Consider the following 18360-nt stretch of genomic DNA (forward strand, 5'->3'; position numbering starts at 1 on the left):
TCCCAAGAGCAGGGGACGAGCGCTCTTAATCCAGCGACGAAAACTGAGGATCAAAAACGAAATCCTGGAAAAAGTGTCTGAGGACTGTGCCAAGTTTTAATCAGTTCCCGCCAGCTCGGCCGCGCACACCTGACCCGCCCTCACACACACACCTGTCGTCCCTCCCCACATATTCTTGTCCAAACCTCCATCGTATGTGTCTTTCTCTGTCACACACACCTGTCCAAAACTCCTTTCCTCTCTCTCTCTTCCTCCACACACACACACACACACACACACCTGCATAGCCCACCACATATTACCATCACACACACACACAACTGTTGCATTCCACATCTGTCACATCTCACGTCACATCTTCCTCACACACCACCACCACCACCACCACCACCACCACCACCACCACCACGACCACCACCATTCCCTTTAACTCCATGTATTCTCATTTTTTTGTGTATGGGTGAATAATATAATGAATAATGTAAAAAATAGCACTCCTTCCATTTCTTCACCTTCCCCTTTTTCTCATTTTACTCTAGTCCCTTCCTCTCACCCCTTTCCTCTCTTTTTTTTCCTCTCCCTCTCCTCTTTCCTCTCTCCCTTTCCTTATCTACCCTTTCCTCTCTTCCCTTCTCCCCTTCCCCTTTTCCCCTTTCCTATCTCCCCTTCCATTTCTTTTTCTCCTCTCCCTTTTTTTTCCGATCTCCCCTTCCTTCCCTACCCTTTCCCTCCCCTTTCCCACTATCCCCTCCTCCTCTACCCGTCATGTCTATCCTTCCCCTCTTCTCTTTCCACTCTTCACTCTACCTTCACCCCTATTTGACCATCAGTAAGGCCTATTTGACCACCACTAAGGGGAGAGGGGAGGGATATGGATAGATTAATACATAATTATGCATATCGTTTGATACAAGTTTTATTCATAGCGCGGGAAATTGAGGGATGTTTTGGTCAAATGTGCGTCCTTTACACGATCAGAACATTTTGCCTTTGATCCCTCTATCTCATTATTCATTTACTTATTTGTATATTCATTTGCCTGTTTGTTTACCTGTTAGTACATATACGTATTTATCTCCTGCTCCAGTGTGATTATTATAAATCGGGTTTGGGTTTTATACTAGAGAAAATTAAAAATGTGTTAGACGCTTGAATGATAAAAATTGTAATGGTGATAATAGTAAAAGGTAATGATAAGGATAATTATAATAATAGTAACGCTGTAAAAGTAAAAAAATAAATAAATAAATAAAATTTGAAGTGTCACTATTGTAGGGAAAGGAAAAGTATGTTGGATTTGTGAATAATATAATAATAATAATAATAATAATAATAATAATAATAATAATAATAATAATAATAATAATAATGGTTCAAAATAAAAATGAGTATTTGGAGTATCAATACTAATCTGAATATAATTTGACATTTTATATATATATTTTTTTTTTCTGTATTTGTGTCATTATCATTTTAGGAGCAGCACTACGACCGGACAATTTTTTTTTTATACTTATTTTTGCTTATTTCTGTGGCCTTGACCGGACTTTTCAGCGCGTAAAAATGATGATAAATATTGATAATCAGTTAATGTGCGCTGCATTTTAATAACAAAACATATAAGCCAATTAACACTATTAGGCCAGAGCTGAATGCCGTTATGAACCGAGAGGAGACTTTTGCGCCGATTGGAAAAGAAGAGAAGAGATGGACTGGTACTGCTTTTGTTTCTGATTGTTTGATTGTGAAGAATGTTACAGTGAAAATGACAAAAAATATTACAAAAACAACAAGAGATGAAGATAAGCTTGGCTCCTTGTAATTTAGCGAAGAATATTTAACAATAGAAAAGAATATTACGAAAAAGAGAAGAGATGAAGAGTTTTAGTTTTTAGATCTTGTTTCTTAAAGCATTGTGATGGAAAATATTGGTAAAAGGTCATGAATTTAAATGACACGTGTTGGTGGCCTCGGAGAGCTTTAGAGCTAATGATCATCAGTTCATTATTTTTTATTCTGGTGTTAATGCTGATCGTGAATTCTGTGACATTTATTTTTTTTTTAGTTAATATTTGTATTTTATTTATAAATTCATAGAAGGAAAGATAAATGAAAAGTGCATCACTTTTCTGTCTTTTGATGTTAATGTTGAGGCTGTTGTGAAAATTAACATGGAGGAAGTTTTTTCTTTCTTTTTATTTTTATTTGTGTGGTTCATTTTTTTATAATTCCCTTTCCTTCCTGGGCTTATTATATATATATATATATATATATATATATATATATATATATATATATATATATATATATATATATATATATATATATATATATATATATATATATATAAAGCCCACGATTCTTCTTTAGGTGAAGTGCATATCCCAATTATCAGATAAAAAAATCTAAAATTAAATTTGAAAATTTTTTAACTTAGAATAATGATAATAAAAAAAATTACGACAAAAACTTTTCCACTAACATTACAGATGATTGAATCTTGAAAATTAGAAGAATACTGATATATAACGTATATATCAATCGAAAAATCAAAAATTTTTAAGTATCGTCATTTTTAAGTGAAGTATGATTATTATCTGTACCGCACTCTTAAGATCTCTAAATAATGCTTTATATACGCACAGTGGTTTTTATTTAAATAAAGAGCATATCCTAAATATCCGATAAAAAAATATAATTGAAATTTTTTCACATTTTCTAACATTTAATTTTTCTATTAAAAAAAATCCAATAAGATTACAAATTATTAAATCATTAAATGTAGAAGATATTGATATGAAAAGTATATGTCAATTGAATATTTGTGTTTTTTTAAGTATCTTATTTATTTATTTATTTATTTTTTTTAAGCGAAGTATGATTATTATCTATACTGACACCTCCTCGTCCCCGCCCTCGTCCTGACTGACACTGATTCACAAGATGAGTGATTAATGACCCATCTTCCTCATCCTGTCCTTTCATCTTCTCTCCCTCTTTATCTTCCATCCTTCCCTCTTCCCCTTCTGCTTTCTTTGTCCCGAGGTTTTCAGACACGGTACCGGTGTTCCTTATTTATCATCATCTTATCTCCTGTTCCTTAATTTTTATCAGTAAATTTATGCTTCCTCCATTCGTGGTTGCGTTGTTGTGTTGAAAGAGAATGTTTTATTTTAATTCAGTTATGACTTAAATGTCCCGGGATATTGTTACTTTAATGAAAGTTATATACTACTACTACTACTACTACTACTACTACTACTACTACTACTACTACTACTACTACTACTACTACTACTACTACTTGCACTATTTCTCGGATGTTATCGTTTTTCAAGGCTAATTATGACAGCTACACTGGTTATGACAAAGGAATCAATGAATAATTCTCTCTCTCTCTCTCTCTCTCTCTCTCTCTCTCTCTCTCTCTCTCTCTCTCTCTCTCTCTCTCTCTGAAGTATGTATCAAAGCATTAAAGATAACAGTAACTCCTTCACCAATAGAAGCACCAAGCAGCATCACTAATAGAGGGAGCTGCACTCGTCTGCCACCAAGAGGGCGAGTCAGGGAATATTGTGACCGAAGGGAGAAAACAATAAAAACTCGTGAATATTTTTTAACTTGTTTTCTAGTTACGTGTAAGTCGTGGGAGTTTTGAGTTGTAGGCGAGTTGGATAGTTATTATACACGGGAAATTAAATACTTTTCATCAAGGGTAAATTACTGGTGAATTTTTTTTTTTCTCTCTCTTTTTGTACTATTTTTACATTGAGGTGTCCATCAAACTTTTTCTTATTTTTTTTTTCTCTCTCTTTTTTTGCTCCGTAAGTGCATCTGTGCGTTGTAATGTTTAGGAAGTTGAGAGTCACGTGTTTTGAACTTACTGCGCTATTTAGTCATTACTTTTTTTCAGTGCAACTTTTTATTCATTTTCCCAACGCATGTTAAGTGGAATGTGGCTCCCTTCCCCCTCTCCCACTCGCGCTCTCCCACCTCTTCTTCCTGTGTCACCTTCGCTTACATGTTAGTACCACACAGTGAATATGAGTAATAGGAGAATATAAGTAAATAATAAACGAATAAATAAATAAAAGAAGATATATTTTAGATTTTTCCAACATAAACAAATAAATAAATATGAAAAGTGATAGGAAGATATGAAGCAAATGAAGAAAAGGACAGTAATACATGTAACAGGTAAATAAAAACAGAAATATGAAAATAAATAGATAAGGATGTGGATCGAATAGAAATACTGAAAGACAAAACTAGTAAACTAACTATGTGAAACAAGAACAAACAATTTTTTTCCCTTGCTTTTTTACAATATTTTCCTCTAAATAATAAAAAAAAAACGGATTATGAAAGAAAAAAAGATCTCATACCGGTATTTAACGTCTAGACAGTTAAATTAGACAAATAAAAAGAAAAAAAAGGACATTATTTGTATAATAAACCATAAAAAAAATATTTACACGAAAAATGAGACAAATAAAAAAAGAAAAATATCCCATACAAAAAAAAAAAGCAAAATGAATCAGAGAGAAAAAAAACAAAAACAAAAACAACAACAACAACAAAGAACTTCCACCAACCATATACAATTACACAAACCTAAAAACGTCAACGAAGAAAAAAAAAAAATGTGGCCCAACAAAAGAGAATAAAAGCAATAAAACCCAGGAAAAAGGATCCAGCTCTCCTTTTTGGTCATTATAGGGGAGCAAATACCATTAAGAGGACACACAACAAGGCCAGAGGGAGAGAGAGTGGTGGCGAGGGTGGTGGCGAGGGTGGCGGGCTTAGCGGAGAGTCGGCTCTGTCAGGTAGGATGTGCTTAATCTCACATTTCCCGAATACCTGAGGGAGAGAGAGAGAGAACACGATGCCAAGGAAGGAAGAGGAGGAAAGAGGAGGCGAGGGAGAGGGGAAAGAAGAAAGAGGAGGAAAGAGAAGGCCAGGGAGAAGGGAAGATGAAAGAAGGAAGGAAGGAAGGAAGAGAAGGAAAGAGTAGGTGAGGGTGAGGGGAAGGGAGGAAGGAAGAGCAGGAGAAAAGAATGAATGAAGGAAGAGGAGGAAAGAGGAGGTGAGGAGAGGGAAAAGAGAGGAAAGTGATGGGAAAGAAGGAAGAATGAAGGAAGGAAGAAAAGGCAAAGAAGGTAAAGAAGGAAGGGGAGGGAAAATGACTGAATGAATGAAGGAAGATGAGACGAGGGAGAGGGGGAAGAAGGAAGGAAGGAGGGAAGGGAAAGAAGGGGAAGGAGGGAAAGAAATAGTTTGTAGCTCTCTGGATTGTATTTCTTGTTTTTTCACTCTTCTATCTTTTATTCTTTTTTTCTCTTCTATTTTATTTTTTTCGTGGATTGCAGTTCACCTGGTGGTTACATTTTGTTTTATCATTGTTTATTTGCATTTTATTCTTTTCTCATTTTTTTTTTTAACTGTGTAGTTTTCTTACCAAACACGAAAATAATGAAACGTATGCATGTAGATTTCATAGGTATACTCTCTCTCTCTCTCTCTCTCTCTCTCTCTCTCTCTCTCTCTCTCTCTCTGAAGTGGAATAAAACTAGGAAGTAAAGAAAACACAAGTGGATTTCACCTCCAGCATATTCTCTCTCTTCTCTCCTCTCCTTCCTCCCTAGCAGCCACCCTCCCATCCTCTCCATCCCACCTTCCCATCCTCTCCACGAGCCAAGAAATCATTTAAGTTTGCAGGGACATTCAGTTTACGAGGCTTTTTAGAATAGTCGAGCTCACCTTTATGCAATAGTGGCTCTTTAGTACCCGCCTGCTGAATATACTTCGTGTAAATAAGGCTAAACGTAAAAGGGGGGGGGGAAGCAGCTCCAGGTAGGCCCACCTTCATTAGTTTTGAAAAATTACCTGTCCGGTTTGGTAATTAGTGTGATGAAGTAACTTCCATACCTGGTTTTGTTCTGGTTTGCTTTTTACACCTGTTCACTTTAACTTAGCGGTAGATGGTGTTGTTTTGGGTTGGTTTGGTTTCTCGGTGTGTTTTTTTTTTCCTTTTTTTTCGTGGTTTTAGTGTTTTTTTTTTACTTTCCTATTATATTTTTTCTTTCCTTTCCTTTTTCTTTTTTTCCTTAATTATTTTCTTGTTTCTGGTCTCTGCTCTTCAATTTTCCTCGTTTCCGTTTTCATTTTAATTTTTCTTCTTTTTCTTCTTCCTTCTCATCATCATCATCGTTATCCTTCTCTTTATTCCTTTACTTCTTATAATTATTGCCTTCTTTGCTCTGAGCTTTTTTTTTAGTTCTCATTTTTGTATTCCTTTTCTTACCTTTTTTTCTTTGTCTATCCTTCCTTCCTTCCTTCCTTCCTCCCTCCCTCCCTCCCTCCCTCCCTCCCTCCCTCCCTCCCTTCCTTCCTTCCTTCCTTCCTTCCTTCCTTCCTTCCTTCCTTCCTTCCTTCCTTCCTTCCTTCCTTCCTTCCTTTATTTGTTTATTAAGTTGTCCTATTAATTTATTCTTATTATGTGTTTCATGCTACCACCACCATCAGCACCTCCTCCTCCTCCTCCTCCTCCTCCTCCTCCTCCTCCTCCTCCTCCTCTTCCTCTTCCTGCAGCAGTTGAAGGTCTCTGAGGGCACTTAAGGGAACAATGCCAAGTGGTACAGTGACCTCATCCTCCTCTCACCTGCCCTTACCTGTCCTTTACCTGGCCTCCCTTCCCCTTACACTCTCCTTTGCTCTCTCTCTCTCTCTCTCTCTCTCTCTCTCTCTCTCTCTCTCTCTCTCTCTCTCTCTCTCTCTCTCTCTCTCTCTCTCTCTCTCTCTCTCTCTCTCTCTCTCTCTCTCTCTCCTGTGTGTGTGTGTGTGTGTGTGTGTGTGTGTGTGTGTGTGTGTGTGTGTGTGTGTGTGTGTGTGTGTGTGTGTGTGTGTCTGTCTGTCTGTCTGTCTCTATCCACATTCAATTATAACTTCCTTCTCTCCCTCGTTCTCTCTCTTCCTCTTATCTCCCTCTTACTGTCTCTCCCTTTCGTTTCTTCCTCCTTCCTCTACCTCTCTGACTCTCCCTTTCGTTTCTTCCTCCTTCACCACCCTGCCTCTTTTCTTCTCTCCCTCTCTTTCTCTATCTCTCCTCTCCTCTCCTCTCCTCTTCTCCCATTGACGTCAAGGCTTATCTACTTCTCTCCTTCATTTTGAGATAAGTAAAATTTTGTATAACTAACCTGAATTTTTCATTATGTAGTTGTATACTTATTAATGGATTGTTATGTGTATTTTTCCTTTGCTTTTTATTTTTAGTTTTTTTATGAATTGTAGTATTGTATTTTTTTTTTTTTTAGGTTCATTATTTGGTTCATGTCACTTTTATATACAGGTTAGTTTTATGTTTATTGGTGTGTCAATATGCTTGCTTGCTTTATGTATTTTTCATCCCTAGGTTTCAGTCAGGGTATGTAGTTTCATGTGTATTTCGTTTTGGGATTATTATGTCTAATTTGCTTTTATATGTTTTAGGGAATATTAGTGTCTGATCATTTTATTTATTCTTATAACGAAGGTTTATCTGTGCACATGAATTGTTGGTAAAAATACGACTTTTTGTTAATATGTTGTCTGGATTCTCTTCAATATATTTTTCGATATATATATTTTTTCTTTGTGAGTCACTGACAGTATTTATTTGACGTTAAGTTGTGCATCACTTAAGAATCTTCAATTTGTGCAGGTTATGGCAGAGACTGAACAGTTATTTTTTTTTTCCGAATTTTGCTTTGTCCTGTATAAAAACTTTCTTTACTTATTTATTTAATGTTATGTTATGCGTCAATTACGAATCTTAACATTTTGCAAGTTAAAAAGTACCTTTCATCTAGTGAGTTACCTACAGTACATATTAGATGTTAAGTTATGCATCAATTTGGAAACGTCAAATATTTTCAAGTTAGAAAGTACTATTTCTTTAATGTTAAGATAAACATATGTTACTAATTCTCAACTATTGCATGTTAAGTACCTCTTTGTGAATTACCAACATTATTCATGTCAAGTAATGCATCGAGAACATTCATATTTTGCAACTTATGTAATACCTCTCCTTTGTTATTTCAATAGCCACTTAATTCCCCAAAGCATTATCCTGCGCTCCCGCCGTGACGCGCCGCGGTAATGAAGACGTGAGACACACAGGTAAGTCAGGTGCGTAATGATTACTATCGGCGGGAAATTTATGCTGTACCTGTAATTATTCCGGAAGTTTTAATCTCACCTGTGATTACCCTTAATTGTTTTGTTACCTGTGCTGCCTAATGACTCAGCAAACTCAGGTGTTCGTCTGGCTTGTAATTATATGGGGAACGCGCGTACACACACACACACACACACACACACACACACACACACACACACACACACACACACACACACACACACACACACACACACACACACACACACACGATGATAGATGATCTTGAAAAGTAAAATAACTAATAATAGTACTGAGAGAGAGAGAGAGAGAGAGAGAGAGAGAGAGAGAGAGAGAGAGAGAGAGAGAGAGAGAGAGAGAGAGAAGAGCAAAAAATGGTTATTATGAAGAAAAGGAAAAATCTTAACCATTAAACAATGAAAGACGAACGCCAGAGAGAGAGAGAGAGAGAGAGAGAGAGAGAGAGAGAGAGAGAGAGAGAGAGAGAGAGAGAGAGAGAGAGAGAGAGATGGACGAGGGTGTACTCAAAGCTTCTCTGGTACTGTCAAAAGAATGAAAGCTTGGTAAATCGTTGGCTGCTTCCCTCATTCAACACTGACGAGTCTTGATCCTGCTCTCGAATTTACAACTACTCTCTCTCTCTCTCTCTCTCTCTCTCTCTCTCTCTCTCTCTCTCTCTCTCTCTCTCTCTCTCTCTCTCTCTCTCTCGGTTGGTTAAATTCCGTTTTCCAGGTCATTTTCTTGAATTTCTCCTTTTATTTGTCTCAGTTTTCTTTTTCATTGTTGCTTTCCATCTATTTCTATTCTTTCAGTTTCTCCTCTTTCCTCCTCCTCCTCGTCTTCCTCCTCTTCTTCCATTATTTTCACGCTTCTAGTCTTAACATCCATCATAAGAAGAGAACGAACAGCTCCGAGTCTTTCATTTATACTTCTCGAGGCTCGTACTTACTGGAGTGAATAGGGAGTATCAGAGGAGGAAAAGTATAGATGACAGACTCTAAGGCTTCATGGAGGGTTCAGGTATCGAGTATTGCAAACAGTTCCTTTTGAAATCTACTTATCTATTTTTTTAGAAGGTTTGTATCTAACGGGATGAGAAAGTAGATAAATAGAGTGGCATTTTGTGGGATTTGTTCGGTAGAGAAAAGATATTTTTATAACGATTTTCTTTTGTAAATGTGAAAGCTGCTGGCAATTCGTGTTTTTTTTATACATTTTTTATGTTTTATATGGAAGTGTTTGCTTTTGTTGGGCCATTTATGCAGGGAAAAAGGGAAAAAAGTGGGTCTTGATGCGGGAAATTTAGAAGACTTTTGTATATGTGGGAAATTTTGTGTTTTGTATGTGTGTGTGTGTGTGTGTGTGTGTGTGTGTGTGTGTGTGTGTGTGTGTGTGTGTGTGTGTGTGTGTGTGTGTGTGTGTGTGTGTGTGTTTTGTTACAAGGTTCTCCTCTCCTCGTTTCAGCGCGCTCACACACACACACACACACACACACACACACACACACACACACACACACACACACACACACACACACACACACACACACACACACACACACACACACACACACACACACACACAAACCTATAAACCAACAGACAGTCATAGAAAAAAAAATAAGCCACACCAAAAACACACACACACAAAAAAAAAAACTCGAAAAGAAAAAAAAAAGTCCCCCCTCAGTCACCCTGAAGTGAAGGCTATCAAGTCCGTTTCTGATTGGTTGAGGGAGCTGATGGCTGCGGAAACTGGCCAATCAGAGAGAGTTTGAAGCTGCCAGTATTCTTATTTTTGTCGTATTTTTCCTGTCGTACTTTCTGGACAAAATATACGAGAGAGAGAGAGAGAGAGAGAGAGAGAGAGAGAGAGAGAGAGAGAGAGAGAGAGAGAGAGAGAGAGAGAGAGAGATTTAATTTAATGAGTTAAATTTAATGTAGTGCATTTCTCTCTCTCTCTCTCTCTCTCTCTCTCTCTCTCTCTCTCTCTCTCTCTCTCTCTCTCTCTCTCTCTCTCTCTCTCTCTTCCATTCACGTCTTCCTTCCATTCACATTTTCGTATCTTATTCACATTTTCTTCTCTAATTTTCTTACATTCCTTTTCAACCTTTCATCACATTCTGAAACTCCTTCCGTTTTCCTTTTTTTTTCCCCTTGCATCTTATTCATTTTTTTTTCTTTTCCCCTCTTCCGTACCATCTTTCCATTTTTCTTACACGCCTTTTCATACATTTTCTCTCTTTTTCACCACCTTTTTACCACCCCTCGTATTTTCCCTGCACGTTTCCCCTTCCTTCCCTCCCTCACTTCCTTCCCTCATTCTCCTTATTCCTTCAATGCACATTCACCTCAGTCTCCTCCTTCACTTGAATCCAAGAAGGAGTATTTTTTTCCTTTTTTTCCCCCATCATGTTTCCTTCCTCAATTCTGGTGGCCTTCAAGAGGGGGAAAAATATGTACTTGCATACGGAAAGGGAAAAATACATACCTGGGCCTCGGTTTCCTGCCCTTGCGACCCCTCACACTCACCTGGGGAAGGGAAAAATACGAGTTAATACGTGACCTATGCTTGCTGAAGGGAAAAAAAAAGGAAAATTATGGGCAAAAGGGAAAAGGGAAAAAGGAAGAAAAACGAAAAACGGAAAATTATTAAAAAAAAGGTAAAAGAAAGATGATAAGAGTGAAAAAGGGGAAATAATGGAAAGACGGGACAAATGAAAAGGAGGAAAGCTGAAAAAGAGGGAGAAAAAATGAGAAAAGGAAAGGAGGATAAAATAGAAACGAAGGAAAAAAAGTTATATGGGAAAACTGAAAAGGGAAAAAGAAAATAAATAGAAACAAGGGAAAAAAGACTTAAGTATAAAGGGAAAATATGAGAAAGAGAACGGGGAAATATGAAAACAATGGATTGAAAGTGAAAAAGAGGAGGAAAGAGACATTTAAAAAAAAAGAGATGAAGAAAGTGAAAAAAAAAGTTTTGGGAAAAGAAAAAAAACCGGAGAAAAAGGAGAAAGGAAGACAGACTGGGGAAAAAGGAGGAAATAATAAAATAAGAGGGAAGGAGAAGAAGGTAAAAGGGAGAAAAGAGAAACTGAAAACCGTAATATAATGAGAAAAGCTGAGAATATTGTGTTGTATTTTCTTGATTATGTACATAAACTTGTGTTGATGTCTTTGTTTATTTTTCTATATATTTTGTTCTGTGTTGGAAGTATCAATTGTTTCATTTCCCTTGAGGCAAAATCATGAACCTTTGTTTTTTTTCTTTTTTCTTGACCACCACAAAGAATCAGACATTTGTTTAAGAATACATAATTTTATCATAACACACTCAGGTTTCTTCGTCTTTCTCTCTTTCCTTTGTGCTAACTTTTGTGGCATCTTTTTTTTTTTCTCAGGTGATACAAATATTTCAGTTTTCCAGCAGGAAGAAAAATAAAGAAAAAAACTGGATGTATACATGCAAGGCACACATTTCATTCATATGTAAAGCAGTAATAATATTTTTCTTCCTTTTAGTTTCATGGAATAGTTCTTGGCTGTATCCACGCCTGTACTTCGAAACAAATATCAAAGTTTATTAAACAAACATACATATTCCAGTGAGTCTTTATATTCACACACACACACTGTTCGACTCTTGACCAGCAGGGGCACAGGAAACGCAGGTAACAGTGCAGGTGTTTATTCACAGAAGGTGTGAACAGAAGGCTGGAGGTAGGTGATCTCCCGGCGCCAGGCCGCGCACTTCAACTTAACACTTATGACTGAAGCCTAGCTCGTTCACTCATACACGTATTCATGCCTCACACAAGTCTCGCTCATTCACTCGTTCACACAACTAGCTAACAACCACACACCTCCCCCGAGACATAAGGAAGATTCCTTATCTTTGTTATGGCTACCGTAACACATGAAACAAAGTTACAATGATTGAAGTACAGAAAACACGGTACATATACACAAAACAAACACAGCGTACAATGAACACGTACGACTAATCGTAGGTGCTACGGTGCCACCGCACCTGCAGTCGTCTCGGCTCCCTACGCTGTCGGCTGCTTCGACGCTCTGGTTGCTCTCGGCCACGGTGTACCCCGTTACCCTGATGCTCCGGGCTGCCGGGATGGTGGTGTTCCTCGTGACCCTGATGCTGAAGCGCTGCACCGCCATGAGCGGTGTGCTGCTCGACAGGAAGGGGAGCAAGAGGTCTGTGTGGGCGTAGGTGTCTTCTATTACGCCACATCACGCGACCGCTGCCCATCTTGATGAGGTAGTCTCTCCTTCGCCCAACAGCCACGATGACACCCAGGCGATCCCAGAGGCCTGTCGTGTGATCTTGAACGTCGACGTGGCCACCGAGGTGCAGGAGAGGAAGAGTACGGGCGGACGCGTCGTGGCGAAGTTTCGCTTTCTTCCTCAGTCGCTCTGCCTTGGCGTCGCACTCATCAGCAGCGCGCTGCCACTGCTGAGCGTATGAGCGATGATGAGCCGGGACACAGGACCTCATAGGATGACCGAAGAGGACTTGTGCTGGTGATCGCCCTTCCGCCCTCGGAGTGTTGCGCAGTTCCAGCAACCCGCGAGCGAACGCATCCTCGTCCAGGTGTCCCTGCTGTGTGGTCGTGAGGATCAGCTTCTTCACGGACTTGACCGCTGCCTCGGCGTGACCATTGGAGCGTGGATAATGAGGTGAAGATACACGATGCTCCACCCCCCATCGAGCCAGGAAGCGCCGTACCGATGAAGAAGTGAACTGCGGTCCACCGTCAGTCCTCAGGAGAACAGGCACGCCCGTGTCGGCGAACACACCCCGAAGGACACGAACGAGCTGATCAGCCGATGCTGGACGTGAGCATGCAGACACGTGAGGCCACCCAGACAAGCGATCTACATACACGAGGTATGTACGGCCTGCTGCGTGGAAGTAGTCTGCAGAAACTGACTCAAACACCCTGCTGGGTGTGTCCGTGTCCTGCCAGAGAGGTTCGTTGGCTTGGCTTGGTAGGAGTGGACGGCATAGTGAGCATCCAGAAACGACGTTCTCAACGTCTCTGTCCATACCAGGCCAGTACACCGTTTGTCGGGCCCGTCGCTTGGTGCGCTCCATCCCCTGATGACTGTCATGGAGTCGCTCTAGTGTTTCTCGGCGGAGGCTGTGAGGAATAAGAAGCCTCGGCCCGTAAACCACCAGGTCGTCGTCTACGGCCAGCAGACTGCGCACCGGCCAGAACGTACGCAAGCGGTGATCGAGGTCGTGGCAATGATCAGGGAAGCCCTCGATGATGACGTTCTTGAGCAAGCAGTACTCCCCGTCTCTTGCTGCTGCGGCACGTACCATTTCCACAGTCTGATCCTGGAGTGGTGCTAAGCGGACGCCGTCCTCATTGGTGGCAGATAACGCTGAGATGACCGCTGAGTGGAGAGGGTCGAGGTCACCAGAAGTAGCAGCATCCTCTTCCTCCACTGGGTCCTGTACTGGAGCACGTGAGAGGGCGTCGGGCACACAGTGTGTCGATCCCTTTTGCCAGCTTGCTGTGAAAGAATACTGAGCAAGCTTCTCCCTCATGCGCTGCAGCCGCAGGTTCTCTATTTCTCCCAACAACTTGCTATTGAGGAGAGGTATCAGCGGGCGGTGGTCGAGCACTAGATCGAAGTGAGGGAGTCCTTTCAGGTAGGTGCCACATTTCCTGACTGCCCAGACGATTGCAGCCATTTCCAACTCTATTACTGCATAGCGGCTCTCTGTGTCTGTAACAAATCTTGACCCGCATTGCACCATCTTCCACTGGTCACTGTGCTTCTGCAGGAGAACGAATCCAAATCCGTGCATCCTTGAGGCGTCAGTCTGTAGCATCGTTGGTAATGATGGGTCGAAGTATGCCAAGACAGGTGGGCTGACGAGACACTGTTTCACCTTCTCAAACGCCTCTTCATGGTTAGGAGACCAGCACCAACTGTTCTTCGGGCGTAAGAGATCTCTGAGGGGTTGTGCAGCTGCAGCCACAGCAGGAGAAAAGCTTCCAAGCTGGTTTGTAAGACCCATGAATGATCGTAAGTCGGTGATGTGCTGTGGTCGTGGGAAGTCAGAGATTGCCTTAACTTTCTTTGAGTCTGTCGTGTAGCCTTGTCCAGAAACAGAGTAACCACAGTAATCTACCACTCTTTCCGCGAATGTAAACTTCTGTGGGTTGAGAGTGATGCCGTGCTGGTCACACCGCCGCACAATCTGAATGACATGGGCTAAGTGCGCACTGTAGGTGGAGTCATAGGCCAGGATGTCGTCCACGATCTTGATGGTGTTAGGTATGTCGCCGAGAGCTTGGTCTCCTCGACGGTTATACTCGTCTCCAGACGAGACGAGACCCATAACCGCTCGCCGAAACTTGTACCGACCCCAAGGTGTTATGAAGCAGGTTAAATCCTGGTCTTCTTCTCTAATGGGGACTTGAAAATACCCCATCTTGGCATCAAGAGTGGTGAACCAAACTGCTCCGGTCCCGATCGAGGCGATGGCGTCATGAGGTGAGCGCACTGGATACACGGGCCTCTTCACGTAACGGTTGAGTCGTGTCAGGTCAACACACAGCCTTACACCAGATGTCTTTTTTGGGACAGGCACGATGGGGTGGCACCATGCCGTAGGGTAGTCCACACTCTCGATGATTCCCTTGTTAAGCAGCTCTTCCAACTGGCTCTTAATTTCTTCACGCCAATTGTAAGGGATTGTACGAGATGCTGTTACGGCGAAGGGTCGAGCGTCGTCTGTCAACTCGATGGCCATGGATCCACCAGCCATTGCACGTAAACCTTCCTTTGCTTCGAAGACGCTGGGAAAGGCCTTGATCACAGCAGCAGCGTGCCCCGCACGCTGCTGTGGCGTTGGGTCGTAGGAATGAGGCCAGCTGATCACTTCTGTGGGCGTAGATAGAGGTGGCTGCGAGGCGGTCGGGTACTTGATGGAGCTGTTGCCGGTGTGCTGTTCTTCCCTGCGTAGCGGTCGGATTTGAGCCGGAAAATCTTCGGGGAGGATTCCGAGAGCGATGGAATCGTACCAGCTAAGCAGCGCCCCCTTCACCTCCTTCACCACGCTCACAACAGTCTCAGCTTCCCTGTCGCCCAGTTGCAAGTGCGACGAGAAAGTTCCTACACAGGTGAGGGGGTGATTACCGGCAGCATAAAGTCCATCACCATCAGCGGGCGCCAAGCTGGAGGGCGGGATTCCAAGGAGTGTTGCCGTGTCGAGGCCAATAACGGTCGTTTCGGCCCCAGAGTCAGGAGTCCACGTAATCTTGTCTCTTCCAGCGGGATGTGTGGCGGTAATGAGCACCTGGGGCGCAGGTCGTGCCGTCACCGTCTTTGTGTATACGCCTGATAAGAGCTGGTATACACTGGCACTGGCTCCCCGCCTCGGGCCTGCACCGCGATGAGGAGAGACAGTTGAGGAACTCCTCGAAGCTCCTCGTCGTTTCCTCACTGTCTGCTGACATACACTCGCAAAATGCCCTCTTTTCCCGCAGTTACGACACACTTTATCTATTGCCTGGCATCCCCTTTTGTCACTGCGACAATCTTTGCCACAACGATAACAGCCCGTGGGGCTTGAGCCCCGAAACTGCCCTTCCTGTAGTTCGAGACAGCGTTCACACCATGGCTCGAAGAGTGAGAGCCGCCCCTTAGTACTGCACTACACTGGTTAGCGCTCTCTGATGCTCTGCAAATATCTATGGCGTTTTCAAGGGTGAGTTTCTTGTTTTCCAGCATGCGTTTCAGAGCCACTTCGTCTCGTGTCCCAACGACAATTCTGTCACGCAGCTGATGGTTTATGCACTGGTCGCAAAAGTCACAGAAATTGGCGATTTCCTTTACAGCACATAAAAAGTCGTCAAAACCTTCTTGCGTTTCTTGCACGCGGGAGTAGAAGTCTCTTCTATCCATGATGATGTTGCGCTGGCTTCGCAGGTACTCACACATTGCATCGAGGATGGTTCTTAACTCCGCGTCTCTCGGTAAGCTTATCCCGTAGCGAAGTGTACGGGTCCACTCGTCGTCTAGGACAGCAGCGAGTGCCGCCCTCTGCTCAGCCAGGGAGAGACAGTCTATCCTGGCGAGGGTTACGTATCCTTCAAACTTATGGCGCCACGTGTCGAACTCACGTAAAGATGCTGACGCCGTTAAGTGAGGAATGATGGTGGCGGACGTCGGGAACCTCGCGCCCTGGGTAGACGTGCTGCGGGCTGTGGTTTCGCCTTCATTGCTCGCCGTGGTGCGACTGGGAGCTTGTGTCCCCACTCTCTCCAGCAGCTGGGTTAAACGCTCCTCGCGAGCCTGACTCTGCTCCGACTGTCGCGCTAGCAGGCAGCCAGCGCCTCCAACTGCTTCTCCATTCTGCGCCGTACCCACTGCAGCCTTGTCCTGATCCTACTCACTGCGCCATGTTCGACTCTTGACCAGCAGGGGCACAGGAAACGCAGGTAACAGTGCAGGTGTTTATTCACAGAAGGTGTGAACAGAAGGCTGGAGGTAGGTGATCTCCCGGCGCCAGGCCGCGCACTTCAACTTAACACTTATGACTGAAGCCTAGCTCGTTCACTCATACACGTATTCATGCCTCACACAAGTCTCGCTCATTCACTCGTTCACACAACTAGCTAACAACCACACACACACTAAAGGAAAATCTTACTTTATTCTACTGTGTTAAATTTTCTACCGAATTTTTCCTCACTTTGCATTAGTTTCGAGGCATCTGTCTAGTCTGTTTCAACAAATATTCACACACAGAAATATAGTTCCTACTGATATTTAAACCTTATGCTAGCTATGCAGTACAATTCATCTATTTATATATATACACACACACACAACAACAATTTAGCGCTCCCATTAGTATCTATCTTTATGTTTATTTTTGCAAGATCATTTCTTTATTTCTACTTATAAATAAATAGTTTTCCCAATAATACCTAGCCATAATTCTAGTTTTGCAGTGTCATCCCTTTATTCCTGCATATAAACTTAGAAAAATATAGCTTTCCCAATAAAATTTATCCTTCGTTCTAGTTTTGCACAATCTTTTCTTTATCCCCCACATAAAGACACTAAAATATACTTTTCCCAATATTATTCACCCTCGCTACTAATTTTGCAGTCTCCTTCCTTTATTCCTGCTCATAAACACACTAAAATATAACTTTCTCAATAATATATAACCTACATACCAGTTTTACAGCCCCATTCACTCGTTCCCGCACATAAGCACACACAAAAACACAGTCCTTCACATAGACACGCAAAAATTTACAGTCCACGTAACAAGCCCCATTTTCTACACAAATGCGGGGTGCCAACTCTGCGAGGACACCTGTCAGTCTCACGTAACGTATGAAAAACGAGGATCACCGCCGGCACACGCTCGCTACACGCCCATAAACACCACCAAAGCCCGTCATTGTGGGCGTGTATCCGTGGGCGCGGCGAGGGGTGAGTTGGGCTGCGTAACATCACGTCAGGGGAGGAAGATCACGTACAGAAGGCTCTCGAGGTTCATAAATAGCTGAGCACGGTGTCTGCGGCGCGCTCGTTGAGGCAGACAAAGGCGAAGGGGACGCCTCCTCTCCTCCTTGTCCTTTCTGAATTTGTTGCCCCGCGGATCCTCAGGGATTCAGGGACGCGAGGACTTGGAGCTTGTTAATATGCTTAAGACTCCGTGTTTGAAAATGTTCCTGCGTGTGCAAAATTATTGATGTTTGTTTGTGTTTGTGTTTTGTTTGTGTGCTTGGTGTATGAAGGGAGTTTGTTGCTAAATTAGTCTTTGTTATTGGAACTTAGGTTTGTTGATAGTGTAGGTAATGGAGTTTTTTTCTTAATTTTTTTTATATACATTCGAGTTCTTGAAAAATGTTACAGTGGATAATGGAGTTTAATCTTTTTGTCAAATAGATATTGGAATTTTCGTCTTTGTTTGTGGTCTGGTATTGGAATTTCCTTCTCGTAAACGTGTTGTGCGTCAGTGAGATCGAACTTCCCGTGTGTGTGTGTAAAGCTTGAGATTTCATTTCCCTTCTTTCAAACGTGTCGCGGAATAAAAGTCCAGTATTGGAATTTAAGTCGCACTTTTAAAACAGGTAGCTGCTCAACAAAATCGAACCTCTTGTCTGTCTGAATGAAGTTTGTATT

The sequence above is a fragment of the Scylla paramamosain genome, chromosome 46, assembly GCF_035594125.1.
Source record: "Scylla paramamosain isolate STU-SP2022 chromosome 46, ASM3559412v1, whole genome shotgun sequence".
Lineage (NCBI taxonomy): Eukaryota > Metazoa > Arthropoda > Malacostraca > Decapoda > Portunidae > Scylla > Scylla paramamosain.